We start from the raw sequence: 27,508 nt of genomic DNA on the forward strand, positions 1-27,508 counted from the left end.
TCACCTGTAGAAGTTGAACTGGTAGATGTTGTGGAAGTGACCGGCTGTAAAGAGGCTGAAAAAATTATGAAAACAAATGATAAATCAGAATTAGATGTTGAATTACAGTGTTATTCAAATTAAAATTGAGGGGTTTCTTTAAAAAGGTTACATTCAGTCAAAAATCATCCTCACCTGTAGAAGTAGAACTGGTAGATGTTGTGGAAATGACCGGCTGTGAAGAGACTGAAACAAAAACAAACGCAAACATATGTTAAATCAGACTCAGATGTTGATTTACTGTGCTCTTCATAAAAATAAAAAAATAAAAACATTATAAGGGGTTCCTTTTAAAATGTTACATTCAGTCCAGAATCATCCTCACCTGTAGAAGTAGAAGTGGTAGATGTTGTGGAAGTGACTGGCTGTAAAGAGACTGAAACAAAAACAGAGAAATCATGCTAAATCAGAAACAGATAGTGCATTACTGTGCTCTTCAAGACGACATTAATAATTATGAACATTTGTGCTTCAGTATTACAGTCCAGTCTAGTATCATCCGCACCTGTAGAAGTAAAACTGGTAGATGTTCTGGAAGTGACCGGCTGTAGAGAAACTGAAACAAAAACAAATGCAAACAGATGTTAAATCAGAATCAGATGCTGAATTACTGTGTTATTCATTTAAAAAAATTAAAATAATAAAAAAAAACATTAAGAAGGGTTTCTTTTAAAAGATTACATTCAGTCTAGAATCATACACCTGTAGAAGTAATAATGAGTTCTTCATGAAGAAGATTATTATGATGGGTGTCTTATGAAAGCCCAAGTTCAATCTAGCATCATGCTCACCTGCAGTTGTGGGACTGGTAGATGTTGTGGAAGTGACTGTAGGTAAATGACCTGTAATATTTACAAGATGGAACAAGATGACAATTCAGATTTAGATGAAGTACTGTGTTCTTCATAAAGAACAGAAAATCACCATGAGGGAGTTCCTATAAAAGGCCACATTAAGTTTCGCATCACCCTCACCTGTAGAAGAAGAACTGGTAGATGTTGTGGATGTGACCGGCTGTAAAGAGGCTGAAAAAATAACAAATGAAAACAGATAATAAATCAGAATCAGATGTTGAATTACTGTATTCTTCATGAGGACAAGAATAGTTATGGTCAGCTATGCTTCAATATCACAGTGCAGTCCAGCATCATCCTCCAGTGTAGTAGGAGAAGTTGTAGATGTTGTGGAAGTGTCGGTAAGTAAAAGACCAGTAATATTTACAAGATGGAATAAGATGACAATTCAGATTTAGATGATGTACTGTGTTCTATAAGGAGGCACTAATGATGAAGGGATGCATTTCAATATTACAGTCCAGTGCATCATCTCCGTCAACTGTGGAAGTGGAACTGGTAGATGTTGAGGAAGTGACTGGTTGTAAAGAGACTGAAAAAAAAAACTGTGACATTTACGGTAAAATACCGGCAGCTGTGGTTGCCAGAATTTCACCGTTAAAAATATGGTAGCAACATTTTAGGCTTTACAGACTTAACTTAAATTCACAATAAAATACCATATTTCATTAACTGATGTAATGTTAATAAACCAGCATACTGAAATACTAATATCTGTTTTGAACCATTGTAATGCATTGATAACCACCAAAAACAGGTGGTGATGAGAAAGCCACATGATGAATCAAAGCTCATCACAAACAGCTCTTCCACAAGTTGAGAAGGGATATTGAAGGAGCACAGTGTCATTCACACAAACACTAATCACCATCATGGTAACATACATGATACTGAAATAATGCAATAAACATTAATTTAACAACATTATATGTAAGATAAAACCCCAATGTACACAACTGATAAGAAAAAAACTAAGAAGAAAGTTATTTCAACTAAAAAAACATAAAATATGAAGTGTCATGCAGGGAATTCTGGGAGTGTCAATTTACAGTTTTTCACTGTAAATTGTACAATGACTTTTTCTTTTTCACTTCCAAAAACCATGATTTTAACAGTGTTTTACTGTAAAATGACATTAAATGTAATTACAATTATTCTCCGTATAGGGAAACTTACTGATAACCAATTTTTTACTGTAGCATTTTTACAGTCTTTTACTGTTAAAATCACAATCATTTTTTACAGTAATTCCTCATGAAGACACTAGTTATGGAGAAGCTTCTTTTGAAAGCCACATTCGGTCCAGAAACATGCTTACCTGTAGTAGTTGGACTGACAGATGTTATGGAAATGACTGTCAAGAAACAATGTGTAATATTATTTATTGTTATCACAGTAACAAACTGACCTGTGGAAGTAAGACTGGGAGATGTTTTGGTAGTGACGTTATTTGTGTAATTAGTGCAAAAGCATTAGAAATAGCAAGTACAGGTGTAACGTCACTGAAAAGACTCAGATTCATACTTACATTAATACAAATATTCATACTTATATTAAATTAGATATATTATATTACCAGTTGAGATGTTTGTTGTGATGGCTGTAGAACTGGTGGTAACGCTGCTAACATCTGAAAGTTTGGATGAACAGTAATTAATAAGCAAATTTCTCTTAATATATCTGGTACACGGGCATTAAAAATGCAAAGTCCTGCAAGAAAAAAAAATCTGCCATGATCTACAACTGTACATTTCACATTCTCTTTTATTCCTCGTCTCTATTTAGAGAAACAAACACTCACACACCTGTTCATTTCTACAGATCCACAAACATTGAAAACACACTCAACAGAGGAAACATCAGACTACATTACCAGCTGAGCTCGTCTCTGGTCTGACTGTCTTATCGGTGCTGCTGATGTTAGTAACAGCTGAAAAAAAAAACATGATGACTGAAGAACATTAATGAAAAGAGACACAAGTAATACAAAGAACACATGGAAATCTAATTACCTGCACAGTACCATAAATAATGGTGAGTTATAGCTAACCAACTCATAGACATGCACACAGATATGATCATGTGAAAGGAGAAGCATTTATTTAATGCATGAATTAGATTTGTGATTTATCCAATGGATTCAAAACGAATTGAAATACTGAAATCAAATGATTCTTATCCAGTAATCGATTACAGTTCGATGTGTAACTGTTCCTGACATTGGCATTAACAGCTACAGGTCAGAAAATAAGTCAACAGTCACAGTGTGTCATTACCAGTTGATAAGGTCTCTGTTGTGACGGCTGTAGAGCTGGTGGTAATGCTCCTAATAACTGAAAGTTTTGATGAACAGCAGAGGTGGGACTTTCAAGTCACAAGCAAGTCTTCAAGTCATATCCCAAGTCCTCAAAGGGTTAAAGTTAATGAGATAATTAAGTGACTAATTAAATGATGATTGTACATTAGTGATGAACACCTGTTGTTATTGAATATTACAGAGGATCAGATGTTGATGATGTTTATTGGTTTAAAATGATGCCACCATCATGGAGATCAGTGTTTGCTTCAGTTGTGCTCTTGACCCTTGACTTACTGTGCTTGATCTTTCTCTGTAGCTATGTATGTAGTGTTGTGGAAGAGAGAACAGTGATATACAAAGGACATATAGTCACAATGAGCTGGTATGATTATATTTAAAATAATAATTTTTTGTTTGTTTGTTTTCATATGGTTTTAGTTTTTGAATAACAGTGATATTGAAACTACAGCCAACAGAAAGTACTGCAATAATATTTACAGAGAATTAATTTTAAATCTGTGTGTAACACATATAGAAATTGGAACTTTGTGCTTTTTCAGACACACACAGATATCAAGAACCAGCATATGAATCTCTACAATGGTGACAATCAACAGAAATGCTTCATGTTGCAATACATGAAAAACTCCCATAATGCAACTGCCGTATGAATAATTATATTCACCACTGTTGAGGATCATATGATAAATGTTCATGGCTAAATGCCTAATCCTAACGTGTTTTTTTTCTTAATAATGAAGCATTATGCTGGCATTTGTGTAATGAGAGTTCTCTCTTTTTTTTAAAGAATAATCAAGAAATTTAAATCAAGATCACACAATCATCAAAAGCATAAGTTACCTGCTAGTTCAAGATTTGTTTCTGCATTGCACAAATGTTTGCTGTAAACAATAATGCAATTGTTTAGAAGGAAATTTAGCAAAACTGCTAAAAGGCTCAAGACCCAACTGAAGCAAATACTGACCACAATTATGGTGGCAATTTTTTATATTTTTTCCCTTCCAGATGATTTCATCCAAGGCTGTGCTTAAAGTCAGCGGTAGTTCTTGTGTTTCTCTTTTCTTCAGTGATGTTGATTGTTAACAGCAGTGTGTCATCACCAATGCACAATCTTCATTTAATTAGTCACTTAATTATCTCATTAACTTTAACCCTTTGAGGACTTGGGATTTGAACTTGAAGACTTTGCTTGTGCCACTGAAAGTCCCACCTCTGGTGCACACATTATAAGTGTTCATTTAAAACTGAGGATTTTGCTTTGTGTTTTGGTTTAAAGGGTTTAAAGATTTAAGATGAAGAAAAAACATAATTTAACAGTAATAAACTGTAATTAATTTACAGGAAACAAACTGTAGAAAAAACTGTTTTTCTGCAGTTTGTTGTCGTTAAGTCAAGGAAAAAACAGCAATATACTGTAAAACGTAAAAGTCAGATTTACCAAATGAAAGAAAGTTAATTTGACTAAAATATTTGTGAACATCCATAGAAAAAAAGTTATGCAAAGTCATACTCTGATAAGGAGAGTAAATACAGAACTCAACTGTATTAATGTGTTTTTGCACAAGAGAGATCTGTTAGTTTAATGTAGTTTTGTGGTTTACCATTGTGCTGGAGAGTAGAGTCTGTGCTTCAGTCAATGATGAGGCACAAACACTGATGTTTTGCTGCTTTATATAAAGACAGTAAATGTGAAGTCGCTGATACAGTGATGATCTCTGTGCATGTGTGCTATAGCTGACAATGAACTGCAGTGATTTGAGTAAAAATCATGCATTTAGTTACTTTATTATTACACATTAAGTGTTTGGAGTTTTTAAGTAAGAAATATTCCTTTTATGTTGAGTAATTTTAAATTTGTTAGCAGTGGACTCAAATGAAAGAAGTTCACAGTACTAACATCGTATGAAGCAGTTGGAGTGGAGTTAATTTCCATGGTAGAATTATGGTAAAACACTGTAAAAAATTAAGAGTTGTAAATTAACGGCTGAGAGCTGTAAATTAACAGTACCTTACTGGCACCCCTGCTGCCAGTAAATTACTGTTATTTAACGGCAACATTTTTTACAGCGTACATTCATGCCGCAGTGCATGCTGGGAGTCATGGATGAGTTTTATCCTGTGCTGGTACCCAGCATTCATTGCATCATGAACCTTTTGATTGTCACCATTGTTGAGATTCACATGCTGATTGTTGATGTCTTTTTCTGACACTGAAACTAAAAATATTTCAAACCCAAACTGTTCTCATACCCATCTGTTCTGGTTGTCACATTATTGTTCAATCTTATAAAGTTTAAAAAAATATATATATGTTTAATTCACACATATGTTTCAACACCAAATCATTCTAGCAATATTTTAACTCAGTCTAGTTAATAATGGTTGACAAAAACAGCCATAATCAATTGACCACCCAAATAATTATAGCTATAATAAATGTATCACTAAAACACAAATATACCAATCAAACAATGTGCAAAGTTCACAAGTGCAAGTGTTCACTAAAGCAAACACTGATCTCCACAATGGTAACGTCAAACGAAATAGTAAAACATCATCATCTAAATCTCTGTTACTCTCAATAAGATCTTTTGATCTCTGATCTGACAGAAATAAAGTCAGTCTGGTTAGTAATGCGTGAAGCTGGTAAAGCTGTTTGTTGATTGTTTAAATCTTCAGTTGATTTCATCTGAAGGCTGGGCTGAAGTCAGTTGTAGTTCTTGTGTGTGTCTTGTTTCTCTTTTCTTCAGTGATTCTGCTTGTTAACAGCAGCTGTTAGTTTTCATTCTCTCTGTCAGGGTGGGACTATATTAGTAAACTCATGTAGGGAATAGTGAATAAGGGTGTAGGGTGTGATTTGAAACACAGCCTCTGAGTGTCGACTTTGAACGTTGTTAATTTACGATATAATAGCAGCAGGCCACTTTCTCGAAAATGATTGAATATTACCCAGAATGCAGTGTTTTACATGAAAAACAGTATGTTACTGGTCAAAATTTGGCAGTTTTTTTACAGCGATTTTTAACAGTGTAGTTTTGTCAACTATTAAATTGGTTAGCAACTGTAAGGCTATCAGTAGCACCCATTATTATCTAATCATGTTAATGTCAAAATACTGTATGCTAAAGGACATCATCTTATTATCTACTGTAAAATTACATTAATACAGCTTTATGTAGGATATATACTATATTTTAATAATTCTCAAAAAGTCTCGCACTCGGAGTCTGCAATACAGAACGCGCTGATGACGTAGTCTATCATATCTGCTGATGGTGCTACGGTTGTTCAAACCGATATCTTTAGTTCTGACTGTTTAAGTTTTCAAACAATATTTATCTGGGTGCAGTATAGTAGACTCATAAAGCCACGAGAGCTTTCATATACAGATTTGTGTAGCCTGCTAATGGTGACTCGGCACAGACGTAGTGGGTAAACACGTAAGGAAAAAAATTTAACTCACAGATTTATTGTGAAAATATAAATTACAGAAGCATTCTGTTGTTAGTTTTTTCTCCACTCTTCCATTCAAAAACTGTGTCATTTACACCCAAACTTTTATATTTCGTTTGTATAAAAATATAAAATAATATACAGATATGTATGAAAAGCATATCAATGTAATTTGTGTGTAATATATCTACTTATATGTAATCTGTATATCTATTTGACATGAGATTTGATTCAAATGTAAATATGATCTTAAATATTCCTGTTTTATTTTTCATTACAACAAAATTTGTTCATTACAACATAGAAAAATAATCGACCTAGACTGCAACAATAGAGCCGGGCCGAATATTATTTTATATTATTATATTAACCCTGAACTTCTAGACATCTATCAAAAGTTTTATGTCCACCATCACATCCAGTACAGGTAAAGTCTTCAAAGCATTTTACTATCGTCGTTACCATTTAGAGATAAAAGGTGGCACCATTTAACTGTATTGTAACTTGCTTTTGCTTGTTGAAAGAGAGAAACAGTGTAGGTTTTTGTGCTCATAGTTTCACGAAATCTTTTTCTGGAATTGGTGAACATTGTCACTGATAACTGTTGAGTTTGGCTTGCTGAGAATAATGGAAAGGTAATGACATATATTTATACACATTTATAGAAGCATTTTAAAGCATCATTGCAATTTCTCCTTGTTATCTTTTTCAATGTTATGCTCAAAACGTGGGCTGTGCAGCTCTACATTCATCTGTAATGCCAGAAAACCAGGAAAAGTGATCAACAAATCATAAAAACGTTATGCTCAATGGCATAGGATAGATAAGGTTGTTGTTTCTAGATTGTTAAATGCTACGAGTATTCTGTTTAGTTTGAATAGGCTCAGCTAGATTGTTTCTGCATAATGATACTATTCAGGATCTGCATAATGATACTATTCAGATGTGGCATTTTGCAGAGGTGGGACTTTCATGTTAAAGTCATGTCTTAAGTCCTCAAAGGGTTAAAGTTAATGAGATAATTAAGTGACTAATTAAATGATGATTGTGCATTAGTGATGAACACCTGTTGTTATTGAATATTACAGAGGATCAGATGTTGATGTTTTATTGGTTAAAATGATGCCACCATCATGGAGATCAGTGTTTGATTTAGTTGTGCTCTTGACCCTTGACTTACTGTGCTAGATCTCCCTCTGTAGCTATGTATATAGTCTTGTGGAAGAGAGAACAGTGATATATCATCCAGGTGAAACTACAGCCAACAAAAAGTACTGCAGTAATATTTACAGAGAATTAATTTTAAATCTGTGTAACACATATAGAAATTGGAACTTTGTGCTTTTTAGACACACACAGATATCAAGACCCAGCATTGAATCTCTTACAATGGTGACAATCAACAGAATGCTTCATGTTGCAATACATGAAAAACTCCCCATAATGCACTGCAGTATATGAATAATTATATTCACCACTGTTGAGGATCATATGATAAATGTTCATGGGCTAAAAATGCCTAATCCTAACGTGTCTTTTTTTCTTAATAATGAAGCATTATGCTGGCATTTGTGTAATGAGAGTTCTCTCTTTTTTTTAAAGAATATCAAGAAATTTAAATCAAGATCACACAATCATCAAAAGCAGAAGTTACCTGCTAGTTCAAGATTTGTTTCGTTCTGCATTGCACAAATGTTTGCTGTGAAACAATAATGCAATTGTTTAGAAAGAAATTTAGCAAAACTGCTAAAAGGCTCAAGACCAAACTGAAGCAAATACTGACCACAATTATGGTGGCAATTTTTTATTTTTTTTTTTCTTCCAGATGTGTTTCATCCAAGGCTGTGCTTAAAGTCAGCGGTAGTTCTTGTGTCTTCTCTTTTCTTCAGTGATGTTGATTGTTAACAGCAGGGGTTCATCACTAATGCACAATCTTCATTTAATTAGTCCTCAATTAATTATCTCATTAACTTCTCCCTTTAACCCTTTGAGGACTTGGGATTTGACTTGAAGACTTGCTTGTGACTTGAAAGTCCCACCTCTGCTATTCAGGATCTGCATGAAGAATTCCAGAGAAATATTTAGAGAGCAGAACATATAAACTAACAAACCGTAGACTGAACCAGAAAGAAGAACATAAACTAACCAACCAGCCAACCAAAATAGGGCTGAACCTTAATTACATTTAATTATGTAAACCAAATCTTTTTTTTTTTTTCAAATTCAAATTCCAAACAACACACACACACCACACACACACACACACACATAAAAAGACAGATTTTGTTTATGTGTGTGTGTGTGTGTATGTGTGTGTTATATATATATATATATATATATATATATATATATATATATATATAGATATATATATATATATATAATAGAATAGAATAAAAACAGTTTCCCAAACACACTACAACATGAAGCTCTTGTTGTCAGTGATCTGATTTATAGCATGAATAACTGCTTGACCAGTTTTTGGACCCAGTTGGACAAAAACAACAAAAAGTTTTGTTCAAATTTAATGAGTTTAGAATGACATGAGATTGAGTAGCCTAAATGATGACACAAATTTTCATTTTTTCTGTGAACTTAACTATCACTACTACTGTTATGTCATTTGAAAGCATGTTTTTGAAAGCAAAAACCTTGAATTACAGAATCAAAATAATGTTATTTTTAGCAGCATCATATGACCCCTTTAACATCAACAAGTAGCCAACATCACCTGATCACACTTTTCTCTCATTGTTTTTGTTTACAACAACCAAGTAAAATCTAACATTGAAAAGTCTGAGTCATACTGCCTAACTACTGATCACCATAATGGTGATGTCAAAACCAAACTATTATTTTCAATAAACCATCAACATATTAAACCTATGTTAATCTCAATAAGAACTTTTTTAAATGTATGAGAGAAATAAATCAGTCTTATTTATAATAAGTGTAGCTGGTAATGCTGTTTTTGGAGTTATTTATGCTGGAGCTTGACATCAAACAAAGGTTGGCCTTTCACTTCCAACCAAAATTTGACTTCTGAGCAATAGACGTCCACATCTAGTGTTATGGGAAGCTTTATTAGAATGTTAGAGGATATCGTTCTAACAATGTTATCAATACACATTTTTAGAATGTTTTTAGAGAATGTTATCCTACCTTTTAGCAGAACATTCTGGGAACTAAAATAAAACTTGCATAAATAAAACATTCCCAGAACATGAAAAATTCCTAGTGGGTGGCCAGCAAAACAACAACAACAACAACACCAACAACAACAACAACAACAACAACAACAACAACAAAAAACAATGAATGAAATTTTTTTTTTTTTTTTTATAATTATTGTGGTGGTTTGAAATGCAATTCTAATCAGATTTTTGCAGATGCATCTCAGTTTGGATGCTCTGGTTGCTCAAGTTGGATTTCAAACTGACTTTTGCATCACTATTAATGTGACACACAACAATAACATCAAAACTAATAGTGTGGAGAATCTGCCTAAAAAGATCTGATTTGAGAAACAAACTGATTTGCCTGCAGACTGAACACAGCCTTAGATGAACTCAACTGAAATTAAAGAAGACACTAAATCTCTGACGATCTCAGCAGAGGAAGATTAAACAACTCCACAAACAGCAGCAACAGCTTCACTCATTACTAACCAGACTGACTTTCTTTCTGTAAGATGACTAGAGAAGCTTAGTTTTAGATATTGATGTTTTATTGAAAATAATATTCATTTGAAGTCACCAATTAAAATGAAAGTAAACATTCATGTTGAAGTTATTTACTGATTAATATTAATAAGAAAACTATTTAAAGAAACCATCTACCATCTTACACTAAATATTCTTGTACCCAAATAAGAGATAACTAATGACTTATGACATAATGTTAGGACTAATCACTAATATTTATAGAAAGGAGCAGAAAGAGGCATGTAATATCTAAAATCATTGTTACTGCTGTAGTGGTGTTTTACAATATAATAATGGCACTTCTCTCATTTTCTACTGATGCTGTAGTCCTCGGTGTTGTTTACCACAGCAAAGACACCTGAAGAACTTCCTGTACTGCTGCCTGACCTGGACAAGAATGAGACGAGAGGCATGTAAGAATGAGACATGCAAGAAAAGGTATTTTATCCCTCTATGGAAATGCAAAAAGTGTCCCACTGGGGGTCCATTTTGTTTCCACTTTCAAGACATGCATGTCACATGACTTCACTGTTAAGTTAAGAAGTATTTTTCAAAAACGTTACATAATAGGTATATGATATTTGTAAGGAAAAAAGCTAGAACTATCTAAATTTATTTGCAGCTTTGCTTGATTTTGTTATGCATTTATAAGAATAGTACATCACATATATCTGCATATATTATGTGATTGCTTCCTCAACTTTCACAAGCAGAGAGGGGTCATGTGCTTGTGCACATTCAGGTTCCCTGTTGTGTGTGTATTCATGCTTGTAAGGATAAGGTGCATATTAAAATAATTTATGGTGATTTGAATGTTTTACCTTGAAAACAACACTAGTTGTAATGTTTTAACATCACAATTAAAAACATCACAAATATATATACATTTTTCTTCCTCATTGAAACCACATTGTATACCACAACAGGGTTAAGAGAAAGAAATTAGTAAATACCGATGCTTTACTTTTCTACCATGCACTGTCTCTAACTTGACTAAGTCTGTCCTGAAAGTTTGAAGTAGCTTTAAAAGTCTGGAGTTTGAAGGTTTTAGTACTGTGCAATCAGATAAGTTACAATGATAGAACGACAGAGATAGAATGATAGAATGACAGAGACAGAGAGATGGAACATGGTGGAAAACTGAGTGTAGTCTGACCTCATTATTGAAGACAGAGTAGATCAGGAAGATGAAGGTTTCCCTTCTGGGAGTTCCAAGATCAGGAAGAGGATCTCCAGCACCTCACTGCATTAGTGAAGAAACCCAGAATGCAGCAGCAACCAAGAACCACACACTGAGCCAGTGTTTTAAATACTATAATCCTGCAGAGAAAGAAGAGAGTAAATATGTCTAAATTGACTAAATGTGGTTGTCTATATAACAATAAAACTGAATGTTTGTTACTTGGTTTGTTTCATCTGTGAAAACTTCAGCGTTGAGATTTTTAAGAGTTGAGTTCAGAGCGATGATGATCTTGATGAAGAGAATCATGTTCAACTGCAGAAAAAGTAGAGCGACCTTAAATTTATCGCTGTTTCCCTTTTAATACAAATCAAAAGTCATGAAAAATGAGAAATGTGTTTACTGCTAGTATGACGCAAACAGGACCCAAAAAACTCCAGATGAAGCCTTTGTCCATTTTAATCCAGCAGCTGTTTCATAGAATATACAGTAAAGTATAAATAAACAAACATGGATGAATGTATTGACCACTGAGTCAAATTACTTGTAATTTAAATATATTTAAATTTAAAATAATTAAAAATAAGATGAACTAGAGTCTTATTCATTAAAATACAATTTAGCTTTCCAAGAAAAACCCCAACTCACTCTTCGCTGCCGTAGCCCTTCAGGAACCAGACCGACAGACACACACACACACACCACAACAAGAGCAACCAGATATCCAATCACACACAGGAATCCACTGCTAAGCACCTCCCTCTTTCTGGAGCTGATCTGTGATAGGTTCTTCACACAGATGAAGAGCAGCACAGCTTCAATGAACATCCACACAAAGCCGGAGAGAAAGAGGAAGTGCAGAAGGCCTGAGATCACGGCACACAACACCTGGAGACCATGAGAGACAGTTATGATGATTCTCAGTGAGGCTGTGCTGAGCTGTAGAGCTCCTTCATCATTCTCACCTGCAGAGGCCGTATGAGGCTCAGGAACTGCTGTGTGAGCAGAAACAGAAGGTGAGCCAACAGAAGACTGATGCAGATGTTGATTCGAGCCACATTATTCACTCCAGGACTCCGCTGACAAAGGACAAAGGTCAACAGGGCCAAACTGAAGAACACCAGCCCCACGATCACACACACCAAATTCACCAGCTCCATCAGTGAGTCGCTCTGAGAAAACATGTGAGAGAACATGAGTGCCAAGTCTGTGCTGCTCTTCAGTGTTCACTAGAAATGTTCTGTACCTTGGTCGCGCCGCTTTGGTGGGCGGCTGGTTTGCATGATGAGAGCGAATGTGGACAGATGATCACAGGAACACACAGTGTAGCTGCTGTTGGTCTTTAAAACAGAACAACCATCTACAATCCACTCGCTGATATTCCAGTACACACAGAACAGAGAACCGTTGGCATCAAACTCCTGCAAAAGGAAGAAGAAACAGGTAGAAAATATCAGAACACTGAATATTAGATGTTTAAAACAAAAACACATTTCAGTCTCTCACTCTGATGTGTTTGAGGGTGAAGTTGACTGGTTTAGTTAGTTTAGTGTTGGTGGTTTTGGGAAGAGTAGCTGAGATCACAGTGGACATCATGGTTTTAATCATGTCATTGGATGTGTTGAAGAAGTCTGGCTTCAGTAGATTCTCCATCGTGTTGTAGCTCATGAAAGCCACAGCAGCTGATCCTGTGTGACAGAAACAGACATTTTCATGAAATACTATGTAAAAACAATAACTCTCAAAAAAAGAAAGTAAATATGGTTTAGTGGTGATGGTATAATGTGTCCTTTTACTTTTTTTTGTTTTTGTTTTTTTAATCTCACAGAAATATTTGACATACTTTCACTGTTGTTCTTGGCGATCCCAATGAGATCAATATCCACAGAAGAATTTGTTGTGTCGAGTCGAGGGATTTTATCTAAGGTGATCTGTGGTCCAACAATGAAGACTTGACCCTCTAAACACAAGTACAGTAGGTGTTATAGTCATTTATTTACAATATTTATTTTCATTAAAGTCCAATTTGATCATTGAATTTGCACAAAAGACAAACAAATGAAACAACTCTTGTTGGGTTTTCATTTCTGATGTAGTTTGAACTTTTCTGGTTTCAGTACATTCAGTTAATTCAGTACACTATATACTCAAGTATTCAAATGCTTGAATTCCCAACTTGTTTTGCTTCCAAAACCAAATGTTTAAAATGTACTTAATTTTTTTATTTTTTATTTTTCAAGAATGATGATTCAGCAAATATTTACAAAGCACAGTGTGGTCACAACAAACCACTGTAACTGGGAGAAACGAATCATTTTCAAAGCTTCGAATCAATTGAACCAATTGCTTCACAAAATGATTCACTGATTTGAAGTGTTCGAAGCACCATACGCTGGTGACGCTGGTCACCAGCTATAATAATAGTGTATCCACTTACCTGCAGCAGCAAGAGTAAAACTGACATTGTCACTTGTGTTTGTCGGCTTCACTAATGTAGAAATGAGTTTCTCACTGGTTTTTAACACACGGTTTCCATAGGAGGCTAGTTCAGCTGGGTTAGATGATGATGATGACTCTAAAATCTTCTCTGAAGTGTTGAAGACCATATTCAAAATGATGGTCACAGTCTAAATCATAGAGTATTAAAAAAATAGAGTATTGTACATGTGAATATCATAAGAGTGAATAAGACAGCACTTCTATGTCAATATTGCTGTAAGACTTACATCAAAAGGCAGCACTTGAGCTGTAATGTTCTCTATCTTCTCAAGAAGATTTTGAAAACATCCTCCAGAGAGCTGACTCTAAAATCACAATTGATCTTTATACGGTAAATAAAGCAGACTCTGTGATTTATTAATCATGTTTTGTAACACCATTTGTGCACAAATCAGCTAGAAAAGTACATTCTCATATCAAATATATGCCAATGCATATCTTATTGCGCTTTGGACTTAATTGATAGAATCTGTTAGAACTGCTAGAAGCTGTGAGTCCAACTCTAAAACTTCAATTTCAGAAACTCAACTTACGGTGCATCCTTCCCACAGTGTTATATTTATAACTGCAATGACAAAAATCAGCATGAACAACAAAAAAACAGAACAGCAAATGAAAATTCAGCAAAGTCAGACAAAACTTTGGAGAGTAATCTCAGTCCAATATAACCATTTGCACTGTATCTTTCGAAATATTTTTAATATTTTTGAAATACTGTAAAAGCAAAGTATAATAATGAACGTTTATTTTTTCTGTTTTTTTTTTATAAATGGACATAAAATCTAAACCTATCTCCTCTTATTGGTCACTCGACAATCACACAAATCATCAAACACATAAATAATACTAAGGGCACACAAAAATGTATGCAAATGTCTAAAACGGCAAATTTAATTTTTATTTTTTATTTTTTTTTTTATTTTTTTTTTACAGAGACACAAGCACACTCACACATCTGTTCAATTTTACAGATCCACAAACATTTAGTCAAAACACACTCAATAGAGGTAAACAACAGACTACATTACCAGCTGAGCTCGTCTCTTGTGTGACTGTTGTAGCAGTGCTGCTGATGTTAGTAACAGCTGAAAAAATAATTACTGATGAATAACAATAAACAATGACACAAATAATATGAAGGACTCATGTAAATATATAATTATATATGTGCACATTATGCTGAATTACAGAAAGTAGGTCTCATAGACATGATAATTCCTTGGACAACCTCTGATGTTAATGGAAAGACATTGCAATCAACAAAATAGCCAACCTTGGTTTATACAATGAACATCACTAGCAGCCGTTCACATACAATTTTTTTTCAGAAAAAAAATATTATATTACTAGAATCATCAGAAACATGTTGATTTATATTCTAATATGGGTACAAATACCATTTTTACATTACGTGCAGATATGAGGGGAAAAATGTTGCAATAGAGCCTTTCGCACCGCTTTAATTACAGAACTAAATGTACGGTACTAAATTACTTGGACGATTTTGTGGCGAACTATTTCCCAGTACCATTTAAAGGGTTGCATTCGCACCCACAGTGTGTACTAGTAAGTGACGTAAGCCGGTCGACAGCGACGTCATTTGTGCGCGGTGTTCAATAACGGAAACAAAGAAGAACAACGTTAATGACGGGAGGATGGAGAACGCTGTGATCGGAGCTGTGTTTTTGTTGTGTCTCACGGGTTTCACAATAATGGACATGGAATGACGACGTATACATAAAGCAATTGAAAGAACGGAAAGGAAGACTGAGAATCTCCAACAACAACTGGCAGTGCTATATTTGCTACAAGTGCCTGCACTTCAATGATTGTCCATCTATCGCTGTTCATCATATACTTGTGAAATAAGTTGACACCATGTTTACACGCATGGTGGGTGAGGGCACTTTCGAACACGTTTGGCCAATCAATGTCTACTTACGTCATGGGTAGTACTAGTTGTGCTGGTTAGACCCTGCTCCGGAGTAGGAGCTAATTTGTTTCTCGAAAAAGGCAGTCCAGTACTAAAATCGCACCCAGTTCCAGCGGTGCAAAAACGCCAAAAAGTGGGTAGTTCCACAATTAGTTCTGGTACTATGAAAAAGTTCCCGCAGTGTGAAAGCCCCTAGTATAGGCTCATTCAAAATACATAATTGTACATAGTTATTGATACAGCCTTCTTCAGTTGAAAAAAAAAAAAACACTAGGCAATAAAACTCCAACAACTTCCTTTTCAGAGGTGGAAAGTCCAGGGGCCAAAGAGTAAAAGTCCTGCCATATTTTTGTTCCACTCATGAACTCAGCAGCTGATTTCACCAGAGGAGGAACCAAATAATTCCTTCCAAGTCACAAATGAGTCTGAAGTCAAATCCCAAGTCCTCAAAGAGTTAAATGTTAATGAGATAATTAAGTGACTAATTAAATGAAGATTGTGCATTAGTGATGAATACCTGCTGTTAACAATCAACATTACTGAAGAAAAGAGAAACACAAGAACTACAACTGACTTTAAGCACAGCCTTGTATGAAATCAATTGGAAGAAGAAAAAAAAACATTTGCCACCATAATTGTGGTCAGTATTTGTTTCAGTTGGGCTCTTGAGCCTTTTAATAGTTTTGATAAAATTGCTTCTAAGCAAATGCATTATTGTTTCACAGCAAATATTTGTGCAATGCTGAAACAAATCTTGAACTAGCAGGTGCCTTATATTTTTAATGACTGTGTGATCTTGATTTGACTTTCTTGATTATTCTTTAAAAAAAGAGAGAAATCTCATTGCACAAATACCACCATAATGCTTCAATATTAAGAAAAGAAAAAAAAAAACACTGTTTAGGATTAGGCATTTAACCATGAACATTTATCATATGATCCTCAAAAACCCTAAAAAGCACTGGAGTTCAAATTTCTATATGTGTTACACAGATTTAAAATACATTCCCTGTTAATATTTTATTGTTTTGTATGTTTTTTTTTTTTTTTTTTTTTTTTTTTTGCATGCTATAGTTTCACTGGGACAATTATTGAAAATCTAAAGTTATGAAAAAAATAATGAAATTAAAAAAAAAAACATTATTTTGGATATAATCACACCAGAATTATTTTTAAATATTTGAACTGTTTTTTTTATTAATAAACTAAAATTCACTGTAAATATTAGAGCAGTACTGATTATTTAGTACAACAAGTCAAGGGTCAAGAGCACAACTCAATCAAACACTGATCTCCATGATGGTGGCATCATTTTAACCAATAAAACATCAACATCTGATCCTCTGTAATTTTCAGTAACAGCAGGTGTTCATCACTAGTGCACAATCATCATTTAATTAGTCACTTAATTATCTCATTAACTTTAACTCTTTGAGGACTTGAGATTTAACTCCAGACTCCTTTGGACTTGGAAGGGAATACTTGGTTCATCTCTGCTGAACTGAAATCAGCTGCTGAGTTCATGAGTGGAGTAAAAATATGGCAGGACTTTTACTCTTTGGCCCCTGGACTTCCCACCTCTGTTCCTTTTCACACAAGGTATGATTTACAGGTCCACAGTTTCAATTAACAAAGCCAAATTTTCGCACAATTACTTGAGGAATATTATGTATATATTCAAAATCATTTTAACATGCTGCGCGAGATTTCAAAACTGATACTTTTGAACGTTAGCGTCACATATCCAGCTTCATTTATTTATGGGTTTTCATATTCAGTAGGTTTGTTTGTTTTTTCAGTAGGTATAGGGTTTATATTGTTTAGTTTGGGTATTGGGTAGGTCTGGTACTTTTGAATTTTTTGGTAGCTCACCAATTCACACCTGCATAAGGAACTTTAAATGGCACGGTTGTGACAACAAATGCATTTTTATATCTGTTTTGCATTTGTTAATACCATCAGGTAGATTTAAGGTTGGGTTTAATGTAGGGGATTTTTCCAACACCATAGATCATAAACTTTTAGCAACACTCCCCGGATATTTGAATTATGAACCGCCGCAATATGTACCTAAAGCAACGTAATAAAAACACAGCAATACGTGCCTATTATGTAAAGAATTATTCACTTTATTTACTCAATAAAATTGTTTAAAATTTTATGTGCCTATATTGTAAAAAAAAAATTGTATTGAATAGAATTAATTAGAAATAATCAAATTAGATGCTTACAAGCAACCATTCAAAATGAGTAGAAGAAACATGAAAAAAATAAGTAAAATTTACACAAAAAATATTGATTTCATTGAAAAAACAAAAAAAAAAACAAGTCACACAAAAAACAAACAAACAAACACTGTGCTAAAGAATACTATGTTCCTATACATGCCAGGCCAGTAGTTGGCGATCATGAAACACCCTGTGAGAAACATTATATGCATGCACATGACGTCAACTTTTTTACAAATTCACATTTTTGTTGCTTACATAGATATGATACAGTCATCATGTTCGAGACAGGGGTAACTGCAGCCTGGAGCAATGGGCGTGCCGAAAAGGTAGGGGCGTGCCAAAAAGGTAGGGGTGTGCCTCAAAAAGGTTTTCTCATTGGTCAAAGGAGTTTTACTGTGTTGGCCAATCAGCGGTAAATATACATGTACGTAATTTCCTTTAGACAAGAGAAGGTGTTGCGGCGATAAGACGTGATGGGGGTAATTATTCATCATACGTTTATCTATACTCTTATATACCACAAATATGTATATTAAGATAGCTCTTGTTACAATACGATCATAATTTTCCCTTGCACGTTATATCTTGCAGCTTTAGTAATTGGTTTATTGTTGTTGATAGACATACTGTATGTACAGTGAGACAAAACGATGACCCCATCTGCATCGAAGCTCTCAGACCTGGTAGTTTGTATCCTTTTTGTGCAATACAGTACAGAATACATCCTGTAAGTATAATAATTATTACCACTTCTGCTATTACAACTGTACTAAGATCAATGCACAATCTATGAAGACGATTAGACAAAATCAAAAAAACTAATTCAGAGTTTGTTTCTACCTTTCTGCTAGGTATCCAACTAATGCAGAGTATATTCAAGTTGCCAACACACTGGTTTGTGAAGAAACCTTTCCAGAGATGTTGTTAAAAAATATAAAATGACTGACTGTTGTAAGTGACATTGTTTTTTAATCCATTTGTTTATCTCTCTCAAAATAATCACAACACAATATTGTAGTAACAAATATATTGTAATCTTTATTTGCTGGAAAATGACAATCAGTCAAATTTGTGTTTTTAGCACACCTGACACATCCCTAAACCGGAAAATTTTAAAGCAGAACGTGCACCACAGCAGGTATTGTAAGCATATGTAGCACACTTCCATTATGCATAATTTATTGATGGTGTTAATCAATTTTACATTTTCACTTCAATATAAGGAAGATACTGTACTAAAGATATTTTGAATCTTTTTTTGTATTACTACACCACTTTTTCACTGCCTGACATCATCTTAATGTTTATGAAGTTCAATGTTTTTATTATTTTTTATATCCTAAAAGTACCTTGTTCAATAAGTATTAGATGTTTCGCATATCTGTCAGGGGTCTAAGCATGATCTGCTTCTGTTGTTCTGATGAAGGAAACTTGTGTTGGGGAGGATTCAATGTCTTTTGAGAACCATGTGAATGTGCTACAAAGTGAGTATCAGAAAACACCTCCAGACACCTGGACTGTCAAAGACCACAAGGCAGGAACATTCTCCTGGAGACGCTGAGAAAGTTGACATTGGTTATTATAGTTTTTGTTTATGTTTTGTGGGGGTAAATGTGAGAAATCAATAGTGAGTTTGAATGTGCTGAAAATAGGAGTGTTAAATTAACACTGAATCAGAGTTAAAGTAATGAGATTAAATTAAGTGATTAATTGAGTGATGATTGACCATTATTGACGAGGACCTGATGTTAACGAGCAGAATCAACAAAGACGAAAATCACTATTTTAATGTCACCATGTATAGTGGCCAATTGTTTGCTTTAGTTGGGCTCTTGACCCTTAACATTTTAAAGTTAGATTCTGTTTGGCTGTTGTAAGTGTTTGCTTAAATGCCGGGCAATCCTATGCTGAAGAATCATTCCGCTGCAATAATCAACAATGAAACTTTAACTCAGTGATTCAGGAAAACCAATATTTTTTTGTTTGCCCGTCTGTTTTATAAATCCATTAAAACAGCCAAACCAAATCTAATTTTAGAAATGTAAGGGGTACGTAAGGGACAAGAGCCCAACTAAAGCAAACACTGACCACTATAATGGAGAAATTTGATTTTTGTCTTTGTTGATTCTGCTCGTTAACATCAGGTTTCGTCAATAATGGTCAATCACACTCAGTTAATCACTTAATTATCTCACTTTTAACTTTAACTCCGCTTCAGTGTTAATTTAACACTCCTATTTTTAACACTTTCACACTCTTGAGTTGTGGCTCACATGTACTCCCAGCAGAGTTGATTTCACTCTGGATTTTTTGCTGTGTACAGAGTGAGTTTGAGCTCAGCAGGTGTGATGGCTGTGGACACATCTACAGAAACACCACTGGATACTGTAGCCATGGAAAGAAGGGGGTCTTCACTTTTCAGACAAGAGAGTTGCTGGATTTGTTCTATGGACTGCTACTACAGAATGAATGAATGAATGACGATTGGTAATTAATCTATCTATCTATCTATCTATTCTATATATTTATTTTTTTACTTGAATTGGCGACTGAAACTGAAAGCTAAAAATAAATGTTTTAGTGGATAAAGCTGTGTCTGTTTGCTTATGCAACGTTAACATAAGGTTACTAAAACTCTTCTGACTAATTTTTAAATTTATAATTTAGTGGTTTTGTCAAACTCTATATTTTCTTTCTCTATCAGGCAAAACATTTTTCAAGGGTAACACTTTACAATAAGGTTTCATTTGTTGACACTGATGTATTAACTAACATTAACTATGAGCAATACATTTGATACAGTGTTTATTAAACGTTGTAAGTTAATAAAAATACAGCTGGTCGTTTATTTTTGTTAGTTCACTTCACAGTGCATTAACTAATGTTAACAAATACAACTTTTGACTTTAATTTAAGAACAGCTAGTGTGACTAACCGTGTTAAGAGACGTTTGTATTCTCAAAAATAATTGTAACTTGTTTTTGATTATTGATAAATCAAGACCTAAATTTGCGGTGGTGATGACGTCAGTAAACCGCGCCATGCAGAAGTTTTTTGAAGGTACTTTCAAAAGTAATTTAAAAAAATATTCTTAATATCATTAACGCCATTTTTACATTGGAAGAATTAAATTTGGTTTATAGGATTATGTTAAATTTATGGTTTCCTTTTAATCTGCGATTAAGAGTATATGGCTCGCCTCTTTGTTTTTTTTTTTTTTTTTTTACAGCCATCTTTCGCATTACCTTTTAGCACGCCCCCTACCTTTCGTTTCACCAATGAGAAACCTTTTGGCACGCCCAACACCTTTCGGCACGCCCCCACCTTTTGGCACGCCCATTGCTCCAGGCTGCAGTTACCCCTACTTGTCATGTTCAGAAGTTTGTGTCTTCAGTCCCACAAAATAGAGTTATTGAAGACACCTAAAGTTCACAAACAGAATCACTGAAGGAGAAAAGGGTAACTGTATATGGTTACCATTATAGTGATCAGTGTTTGCTTTAGTTGGGCTCTTGACCCTTGACTTTTTAATATTTCATTTTGTATGGTTGTTGTAACTGAATTATAACAGCTAGATATGCTAAGAGTAAAGATGTTCAGGGGGCATTGGTTATGATTTTACATAACCATTGTTTGGCCTGAGTGTTATAAATAGACCAATATAGCAGCCCCTGTAATTCAACAATAGAAGAACCCAAATTTTCTGTAAAATCCAGAGTTTAAGAATATTCTGATTAAAAAAAATGTTAGTAGTGGGGAAAGGAAACCTTCTTTTAGGCACACAGTGACATCAAGAACCAGCGGTATGAATCTCAAGAATGGTGACAAAGAGCATATTCAGATAAACAGATGAACTGTAAGCATCGCAAAACAAGCTACTAAAAAATTGCATAAAAAAAGTAAAAATAAAAGAAAATATGTAAGAATAAATCTAAGACAATTTATCTCATAAATTATTCATGCCGCAAAGCAATGATGGGAACCATAAATGAGTTTTGATTGGTGGCACCCAGAATGAAGTGCAACATGCTTTTTGATGGTCACCACTGTTGAGGTTCTCTGCCTGATGATTATTGATGTCTGTGTGCCTAAATGAAAGATTTTTATTTTTATTTTTATGTTTTGATCAGAAATGCTTCTAATAATCAGACCTTATACTTTACAACTACAGGACACCTGTTGTTGATAAGACACTACCAACTCATAAATCCAGATCAAATGATGTCAAAACAAACAACACCAGCTGATCTTATTCTTTATTTCTAAGCATGTCATTTGATTAATTCTAATGAATTCTTATGTGTTAAATTTAATTAATAATATTGCTTGTAATCTGTTGCCACAATTTTATTAAGGAAATATAGTGTATTATTATTTTAACAGTGTACCCACCAACTATGTTTGCACACATCTCAGTATCATGTATATGCTATGAAAAGACGATCGAATACAATCAGAGTAGGTATGGGGCGGGTTAACATGTGCAACCCCTCCTCTATATGCAGGCTGCAGCCAGGTGCTTCTCGTTTTCTGTCCAACAAAACCAATATTTTTGTATACATTTTACTTATTTTTTTTCATGTTATTTTACTCATTTTGAATGATTGCTTGTAAATTAATTAATAATATTGCTTGTAATCTGTTGCCACAATTTTATTGAGTAAATATAGAGTATCACTTTTTACAGTGTATAACGTAAAAAAAAAAAATTGTATTGAACCTGTGTTTTAGCGCTACTCACTGGATATTTCACTTTGAAACTGCCGCGAAACGTGCAGGTACGTAATAACAGTGTTGCAGAAAAATGTATTTAGGGCAGTATTTCGAATGAGCCTGGGTTGAAATATTCGCTTGCACAGAAGTTTAACAGAGAAGCTCAAATCTTAATCTACAGGTCTGTTCATTTACAGCCAAAACATCACAGCACAATACATGACTGACCAAACATCAGACTACATTACCAGCTGAGCTCATCTCTGGTCTGACTGTTGTAATAGTGCTGCTGATGTTAGTAACAGCTGAAAAAAAAAAAGAAAAAAAAAAAAAAAGAAAAAAAAAAAGAAAAAAAAAAAAAAACCCTGTTGAATATCAATGAATCAACAAACGCAAATAATGCAAATGGCTCATGTGAATATAATTACCTGCACAGTATGCTAAGGGGCATCTAGTTGGACTGACCAGCTCATAGACATAATAATTGCCTGGACAGGCTTTGACTTTAATCGGAAAGGACACAAAAAAGCAGCAGTAATTTTCCCAGTAACCACAGAGATCTCGAGTGACGACTCCATCCTCAACTGTTGGGTGTCCACCACGAATCCACAGTGGGGAATCAGTACCGCAGCTATAGATTTCAACACACGTGTCTGGGATATGAGCGTTTAGACCGCTAATGAAGAGACGATACCAGCCGCTCCAGGTGACCGAGTCATCACACTTTTTGACTGAAGCATTTGTGTTATTAATGGCTCTCCATGGCTCGTCCAGCACAGTTTAGTTATAGCAGGGGTCAACAGAGTGATACACTGTTATGAAGGCAAAAAAATGTAAAGCAAAGTGTAGTTATCCAACACACACACACACACACACACATTTTATACACACACATACACACACATACATTATTATATATATATATATATAATATATTTATATATATGGCTGTACAGATCGGTCGGATTGGGAAAAACATTTGTAGTACTATATAGGCTGCCAAAAGTTAAAACAAATCAAAGAGAAGTGTGCAAAAATCTGTCTGAGGAAAGAAGGCATTTGTGGCTGGCCAAACTGAACCAGGAGTTCCAGGGCAAGAATCTTTACAACATTTGTGTTTATTTCTTGTCAGATAGGTGAAATATAAGGCTAATATTTTAACCAGTCCTGGCGATCCCCCACTCAGCATATTTTGCATGTCTCTTGTTTAACACACCTGATTCAGATAACTAGCTCCTTGCATGAAATGTGTTCCGATTGACATGGTCCCTGCACAGTCTTCATTGCTCCCTACCCCCTGAGCACTGGAAATCCATTCACTTTGGAGCATTCATTCACCTGATTTGATGCCCAGTGATGGCCCTACACCGGGACTGGGGGGGGGGCTATAGCCATGTCAGAATTTTTAATAGCCCCGGTTTAGCCCCATTTCTTTATGAAGTAACTCTGATGTCATCAATATAATTTATTTTCTTAGCACCCCCAAATATTGGCCTAGCCCCCCCTTAGCACCGGTAGAGAAAAAATCCTGGCGCCGTGCCTGTTGATGCCTGCAGCGTCTTCATACACAGATGAAACATACTTGAGAAGTGTGAATTGACATAATATACCTCTGTAAATAAATACAATTTAAATTCACGTCTCACACATTTTAATGCCCTTTGAATGGAACATATATGCTCCCTTTGAACTGGAATCATGGCAAAAATCACATCCTGTGTTGTCCACTTTGTACAACATTTGTGGTCGAACAGAACAAACTTCTGAAGTGAAAGAAAAACATACAAAATGTGCAGAGGGGGGTTGTGAGGACTGCAACTGAGAACCACTGGCTTAACTAATACAGCTCGTAAGGATCTTTACCACCTATTAACTTTAGTTACTCAAAATATTGTGCCCTTTCCTGCTTACTAAGTCCTTCTCTATATATTTTAGCAGATTCCACATGCTTTTTTCATGATTTAGACATCATAATTTAGTAGAACAACATCTTCAGTAGTACATTAACTGTGCAATCCATCCTGTTGTTTACATATGGCCGCGCATCCAACACTCTATGTCAGTGGTTCCCAACCCTGGTCCTGGAGAACCCCCAGCACTGCATGTTTTTGGTGTCTCTCTTATCTGACACACATTTGAGGTCTTGGAGTTAGTGATGGCGAGATGAAGCCTCATGAAATTTTAAGCTTTTCAGCGAAGTAGTTGACAAAAGGGTTAATTTCTGGAGGCTTCATTTGCTCACTATACCACCTGGTGGCCAAAGACTGCAAAAAAAAGCAGATATATTACAGGCAGAAGTGTGAAGTCCAGGGGTCAGAAAGTAAAAGTCCTGCCATATGTTTATTCCACCCATTCAAGCTGATTTCAGCAGAGGAGGAATCAAGTCATTCCTTTCAAGTCACAAGCGAGTCAATCTCAAGTCCTCAAAGAGTTAATGAGATAATTAAGTGACTAATTGAATGATGATTGTGCATTAGTGATAAACACCTGCTGTTATTGAGAATTACAGAGGGTCTGATGATTTATTGGTTAAAATGATGCCACCATCATGGACATCAGTGTTTGCTTTAGTTGGGCTCTTGACCCTTTTAATAATTCAAAGTAATTTGCTTTTAAGCCATTGCAGTTGTGTTACATAGTAAATGTTAACACATTGCTGAATTAAAAGCTTGAGATAGCAAATTAAATTACACTTTTTTGCTTTGAAATGAACCTCATGAAGGGGTCTCTCTTTGGTTTGTTAACTGATATTCAGCTATTACTGAACTACAAAATAGTTATATTAAACAAATACTACTGTAATTCTTAAATATTGGGAAAAAAAAAAGAAAAGTTGTACAGGCTCAGGCTTTTAAACAAGAGCACTTATCATATGATTCTCAACAGTGGTGACAATAATTACTCATGCTGCAGTGCATGATGGGAGTTTTTACTATGGTGTTACCCAGCATGCACTTCAGCATGAAGCATTTTGTTGATTGTCACCATTGTTGAGATTCATATGCTGGGTCATGATGTCTGTGTGTTTTATAAGAACTAGAGTTCTAATATTTATATTCATTATAACTATTAAACCAACAGTTCATTTGCAAGTTGCAGTTCCACAAGGTTGGTTATTTAAATACTGAACACATAAATGAAATAAAGTTGTTTAGGAAATAACCAGGGTGGTACCTAATAATTATTTCATCATGTAAAAGCAGCTAATAGCTGTTTTCTGCACAGCACTGATTTCACTGCTTTATAACAGCATATTCAGTTTTACAGAAATATATCTAACACAAAAAGTCAAGGGTCAAGTGCCCAACTGAAGCAAACACTTATCTCCATGATGGTGGCATCATTTTAACCAATAAAACATCAGCATCCGATCCTCTGTAATGCTCAATAACAGCAGGTGTTCATCACTAATGCACAATCATTATTTAATTGGTCTCTTAATTATCTCATTGACTTTAACTCTTTGAGGACTTGTGATTTGACTTAAGACAAGTTTGTGACTTGAAAGGAATGAGTTGGTTCCTACTCTGGTGAAATCAGCTGCTGAGTTCATGGGTGGAATAAACATATTGCAGGACTTTTACTTTCTGACCCCTGGACTTTACACCTCTGCCTTTAATATATCTGCTTTTTTTTTGCACTCTTTGGCCACTAGGTGGTATTGTGAGCAAATGAAGCCTCCAGAAATGAACCCTTTTGTCAACCACTTCGCTGAAAAGCTTAAAGCTTCATGAGTCTTCATCTCGCCATCTCTACTTGGAGTATTTGATGCCTCCAGAAATGAACGAATCAGGTGTGTTTGAATAGGGAGACATCTAAAATGTGCAATGTTGGGGGTTTCCAGGACCAGGATTGGGAACCATGCTCTATTCAGTGGTTCTCAACCACTGCTCAAAATGTGACATTTTTGCATGTTTCCTAAGTTCTCCAGGACCAGGATTGGGAACCACTGCTCAAAATGTGCAGTTGTGGGGGTCCTCCAGGAATGTGGTTGAAAACCACTGCCCTATGTAATGTGTGGTGGCTGCTCTCGGTCTTTTTGGATGGTTTGAATCTTTTCCCGAAACAGTCAGAGAAAAGTCTCACCCTGTGTCTCAATGTTCATACTATCCATCCTAAATAGTATGTGAGATTAGAATAAGTGTGTCCCAAAGCGTAGTATGTTGAAAAGAGTATACCAAAAGTCCACGGATGGTCTTCTATTTCAGGTCGATTTTTGAAGTGTGGATCCATGCACACTCTAATGGCTAAAACTGCCCACAATCCATTGGTTTTGGTGAAGGATTCGGTCCAGAACTACAAACACGAATAAAACTTATAAGAAAAACTACAAATGTGGTGGATGCGCACGATCGACGGTCAGGTAGAGAGGTTTACAAGTTTACAGGGGTTTGAGTTACTAATAATCAACATTTAACCTAGTAAAAAATATTTATTTATTGTTATCCGTTTTATATTTCATCTGCAACAGCAATGTGAACTTTTATAAACATCCATTTGGTTGTAACTTTAAAATGCATTATGCAGAAAATATGAGCAAAGTTCTCAGCATGAAAGACCCGCGATTGGCAGATCAACAACC

General features: G+C 35.0%; 1 pseudogene; it reads right to left on the reverse strand.

Moving 5' to 3' along the window:
* LOC109083643 lies at nt 1-27,031 on the reverse strand (annotated as a pseudogene).
* Between the last annotated feature and the right edge of the window lie 477 nt (nt 27,032-27,508).

This window comes from Cyprinus carpio, chromosome A1, assembly GCF_018340385.1.
Source record: "Cyprinus carpio isolate SPL01 chromosome A1, ASM1834038v1, whole genome shotgun sequence".
Taxonomy (NCBI): domain Eukaryota; kingdom Metazoa; phylum Chordata; class Actinopteri; order Cypriniformes; family Cyprinidae; genus Cyprinus; species Cyprinus carpio.